The following is a 5,681-nucleotide window of genomic DNA, read 5'->3' as shown; positions in this document are numbered from 1 at the left end:
TAATTGTTTTGCACAATAAATTTACACAGCGTGAGCACATCAAATTTTATTTATGACAATTTATGGTAGTATTACAAATTTATGGATAATATTAATAAATATTTAAATGGAAAATCTATGCAAAATGATCAATACATAAATATGTATATGAAGCAAAAAAAAAAAAAAAAAAATAAATAAATAAATAATAATGGAAAGCAAAAAAGTTCAATATTGAAAAAAGGAGTTGGATTGTCCGGTCCTTGTCCTTTGATTTAAATATATTATTACTTGTTTGATGGTTATTCAAAATGTTAACCCTCACCCCATGAATGTACCGAAAGTGTGGGATAATATTTCGTAGCTGAAAATCCATTAAAAATTCTGTTAAAATCCTAAAATTACCGAATACTTACCTCATAGGAATGAAAAATATCATTCCCTTTTGTGTCAATTTTGCAAATCCCAATATTTATTGCCTGTGCTAAATTAGGTGCAACAAGTAAAAAAGCTGTAAAAGCCGGGCCGAACTTTTAATACCCTCCACCATTTGGTACAAATTTGGCAATTTCAAAAAAAAAAAAAAAAAATAATAATAATAAATAACAATAAAATCCGTTAAAAATTCTGTTAAAATATTAAAAATACCGAATGCCTATACGACGACTTATACCTGCATACGCAACATTTGTCATAAGCCTGCACAGAAAATTTTCTGGAATAGGCTCTAGTATCCATTACGAACTTCAAATACAAAATTTGAAATAATTCCGGTAAATAATGTCGCTAAAATCATCAAAATACTGACAGCCTGTTCCACGATATCGAAAGAACACGTTCGTACAAATTTTTCACGACAAACAGCTGATTTCCGTTTCACTAAAATCCATCAGAACGAAAATTTGCACGAAAATCAAAGCGAACGAAAACGTAAGCGTTTCATGCGAACACAAATGTCAAAATCAGTCACTTGTGTGTTTGCTGTCGAATGATAAAAATTAAGGAAAACTGTTTTAACATAAACAATGCTTGATTGAAAATGGAAAGAAAAATGTAAGTAAAAATAATAAATGCAATTTAATCTGTGAACAACAAATATATATTTTTTTATTTTCTCAATTCCAGCACGAAAAAACTACACAGCTGCGGGCACAAGCTGAGTATATGGAGGAGAATCCTAAGTTCTCCAGAGGAGTGCCAATTTTTGGAAGCAGCAGGCAATCCCTTGAAGACCAATGGAAGAAATTAGTTTTTAAATTAAATACCATGGGTCCTTCACAAACCTAAAAAAATTCATTTTTTATTATTTCAAAAAAGTAAAAATACAATCATACTTACTGGTTGTTAGGTACTTCAAATAAATTCGAAGCATCTCTTAAATGCCTCCGTGGCACATTTTGAACCTCCTCCTCATCATCCATAAAAATAGGGCTACAGAAATATTCATTTTTTTTTTATTTTTTAAGAACACAAATAGTTTGAACACAATCACTAGAATTTTTTTTTTGTTTGTTTACAACTGAACTGTCAGTTGAGACAGAGCCACTGCTGCTTTTTCGCGTTTAAATTAGACATTTGGCGCTTTTTTTTGCCTTATTTCGCGATTAATTTTTCCAATTAATATTTAGCAACACTGAATGACGTAAGGATATGCGAAAGAAAGAACGAAAGTTAGTGGAACGCATTCTTATACGAAAGTGAGTGAGTAGCCTTCGTTCGCACAAATTTTCTTTCGAGATCGTGGAACAGGCTGTGAATATCAGGACGTACCGTTTTATAGGGGCTATACGAAGACGTGGACCAGCACAGACAATTTTCTTTCTTAGGCTGTAGTATCCATTACGAACTTCAAATACCAAATGTCAAACAATTCCGGTGAATAATGACGCTAAAATCATCAAAATACCGAAAATCGGGAGTTATCGTTATATGGGGGCTATACAAAGACAAGGACCTGCACAGACAATCTCCTGTCATAGGCTGTAGTATCTATTGCGAACCTCAAATACCAAATGTCAAACAATTCCGGTGAATAATGTCGCTAAAATCATCTATATACCGAAAATCGGGAGTTATATGGGGGCTATGCGAAGACGTGGACCTGGACTTACAATCTCCTGTCATGGGCTGTAGTATCCATTACGAACACCATATTCTTGATTTGAAACAATTGCGGTGAATAATGTCGCTGAAATCATCAAAATACCGAATATCGGGAGATACCGCTATATGGGGGCTATACCAAAACGTGGACCTACATGGCCCATTTGCAGTACCAAAAGTCCTGCAGACATAGTATACATTTGAGTAAAATTTTATCAATCTACTTCATTTCGTTCGGAAGCTAGAGTGATTTCCACAGAGGGACAGACGGACGATCATTGCTAAATCGACATAGAATTTTATGCTGATTAGGAATATATATACTTTGTGGGGTCTAAAATGTATATTTCGAGGTGTTACAAACGGACTGACAAACTTAATATACCCTCCATACTATGGTGAAGGGTATAATAAAATACAATTTGTCACTATAATTAAATATAGTAGGGCTGTTTGAAATGTTATGACATTTTGAAAGAGGGTCGGTTTTGGTACGTAGGTGTGTGATAAAGTTATGTTTTTTGAAATTCGTACTAAAAAGTTACAAATAGTACAGAAATTTAATACCTTGCATTGAACAAACGGATTCATCTAGAGCTCTGATATTTGGGATGAGAGTCACTGATGGAGTGCAGGATAGATGTGTATAAGAGTTTCTGGAAATTCGAACATTAAGGTTACAAAAGTTCTAAAATGTTACTAAACCTCTAAAATGGTACCATTTGTTATTATGTGAACGGATAGAGTTAAATCAATTGGGAATCAATGTTGGAAAGTAAGTTTGATGTACGAATGTATTTTTGGAAATGTGTACAAGTGTGGAAATAGTACTAAATTTGGTACAGTGTGGTTTAGGCTGAACGGATTAAGCTGGAATTCTAAAATTTTGTATTGGGGTCCCGGTTGGTGGTAAATTTGTGTCATAGAGGATGTTTTGGAAATGTTAACTGCAAGGGCTAAAGTACTAATCTGGTGCTTAAAATCTGAAATTTCATATAAAGGCATTTTCATGGTTAGCGTGGACCTATGGAGGTGGTTTCGGAAATGTGTACTATTTCGTACGAAAAGCACTAAATGCTACTATATCCTGTAATGAGTGAATTGTTAGAGGTAAAGTTCTGAAATTTGATATTTAGATTAACGATGGTGCGTTTGAGATTTGGTGGTGGTTTGGAAATTTGTCCTATATTTGTACAGAAAATTACTAAATAGTACTAAATTTGGAATTGGGTAAAGGGATAGGACTAGAAACTTTAAATTTGATATTTTGGTCTCAGTTGGTACCTGAATTGAGAAATGGGAGTGGTTTTGAAAATGTTTAGTACAATTGTACGGAAAATACTAAATAGTAAAATTGCGGTATAGGGTTGAGGAATAGAACTAAAATAATAATATTTGACATTGATGCCTCTGTTGGTATCTGGAATTCAAATATGACGGTTGTTTTTGAAATGTGGACTATATTGTACGAAATGTACTAAGTTGTACTAAATTAGGTATTGAATGAAATAATAGAGCTGATATCCTGAAATTTGATACAGATGTCATTGTTGGTGTAATTTATAATTAATTAAGGTATGGAGGTAGTTTTGGAAATGTGTACTATAATTGCTTGAAAATTACAAAACGGTACTAAATTTGGTATTGGGTGAAGAGACCGAGCTGGAATCCTCGAATTCGATATGGTGGTATCTGTTGGTATCTAGAAGTGAGATATGGAGGTGCATTTTGGAAATAATTGTTCAAAAAGTACTAAGTGGTACTAAATTAAGTATTGTGATAAGTGTTGGCATCTAGTATTGATATATTGAGGTGGTTATAGACAAGTGTAATTCAATTGTACGAAAAGTACTAAATTTTGGTATTGGGTGAAGGAATAGACCTGAAATCCCGATTATTTTTATTTATTATTATTATTATTATTATTATTATTATTATTATTATTATTATTATTATATATTATTATTATTATTACTATTATTATTATTATTATTATTATTATTATTATTATTATTATTATTATATTATTATTATTATTATTATTATTATTATTATTATATTATTATTATTATTATTATTATTATTATTATTATTATTATTATTATTATTATTATTATTATTATTATTATTATTATTATTATTATTATTATTATTATTATTATATTATTATTATTATTATTATATTATTATTATTATTATTACTATTATTGTTATTATTATTATTTTTATTTATTTATTTTTTGTTTGAAAATTATTTGTTAAGACCTTAGGTATATTTTAGTTGTTTGTTTCCTCGAAATTATAATGTTTTGATATCTGTAGACCAAAGTCCGAAAGAAAGCAAATTTAAAAAATATTAGCCGGTTTGGTGGCAGATTATACCCTTAGCCAATGTTAGTTTTTATGATTATTCAAATTGGTGACTCTTTATGAGGAAGGTTCCCGTGGGGGTACCATAAGGACAGGGCCGATATATTCCATTTTCACACCACATCTTGAGCTAGCTTTTGTATTGGAATATGTGAAGTTTAAAATGAATGGTTTTGGTTATTCAAAATGTATCCAAATTTTGCTACCAGAAGTAATGGTTCGATACATATCATCAATTAACCAGATTATGAGAAATATTAGCATGTGCCGAATTTAAAAGGTATCGGATACTCATTCCGCACCTTAGGAGCTTCATGGTAATTCAACATTTTTACCCGTTGTGGGAGGGGTACCACAATTAGTTCTTCATACCAGATCTTGTGTTGGTAAAAAAATTGAAATGTGCCAAATTCGAAGACAATCGGAATCTTATTCCACATATGAACCTTTCGTGGGGGTGGTACATGGTTGAGTGGACCGATATTGTCCATTTTCACACCTGATCTAGCATAGCTCTTAATGTCCGGAAACGGATTTGATCTAAAGAGGCCTATAACCGTTATTTACATGCGTCTCGTTTTGTAGCCATATGGCTGAGAGTATTATTATAAAAAAAAAAAATTTCGACCTCGAAGATGAAGTTTAGAGAGATATATCAAAATCACCAAACGGAGTTGTAGATATGAACAGGGCAAAATGATTGGACATCATGGCCTCAAGTTTTTGGGCCATAATCACTAAAATTCAAGTGGTGGCAAAAGACGCTGAAACACAAGTTTTCTTGTCTTCCATCACGCTCCTATGTAAGAATATATTTACTTTTTATACCCTACACCACAAAGTGGTAAGGGTATTATGTCTGTACATTTGTTTGTTACTGTCTATGTATTTTTGTAAACAAAATGCAGGTCGCATTTATTATTCGATTGAGATAAATTTTTCTAAATAACATTTATTTGGTTCAAGGACGAACCTTTTTGTAATTGGTGAAACTCGGTTCAAACTTAGATATAGCTCCCATATATATCTTTATCCGATTTTAGGTTTCTTGTGCACCAAATGGCTAATATCAGTGTGAATTTTGCTAAATCCGACCAATTAAGCCTACAAGCATGTGCTTCAAATTTAGTAAAAATCGGTTCAGATATAGCTCTAGCTTCATATATATGTTTCATCCGATGTGGTGTTTAAGACCCTCAAATTCGTAAAATGCACGATAGAAGAATAAT

The 5,681-nt window shown here is 31.8% G+C and overlaps 1 long non-coding RNA gene across 1 annotated transcript; it reads left to right on the top strand.

The window, feature by feature from the left end:
* Nucleotides 1-919: 919 nt before the first annotated feature.
* On the top strand, nt 920-1,326 carry LOC131807211 (uncharacterized). The gene is made up of 2 exons (XR_009344319.1): nt 920-1,032; nt 1,105-1,326. It is a non-coding gene; the product is annotated as an uncharacterized LOC131807211 (long non-coding RNA).
* The last annotated feature ends 4,355 nt before the right edge of the window (nt 1,327-5,681 follow it).

This window comes from Musca domestica, unplaced genomic scaffold (assembly GCF_030504385.1).
Source record: "Musca domestica strain aabys unplaced genomic scaffold, Musca_domestica.polishedcontigs.V.1.1 12, whole genome shotgun sequence".
NCBI classification, from domain to species: domain Eukaryota; kingdom Metazoa; phylum Arthropoda; class Insecta; order Diptera; family Muscidae; genus Musca; species Musca domestica.
This window is presented reverse-complemented; position numbering and strand designations above follow the sequence as displayed.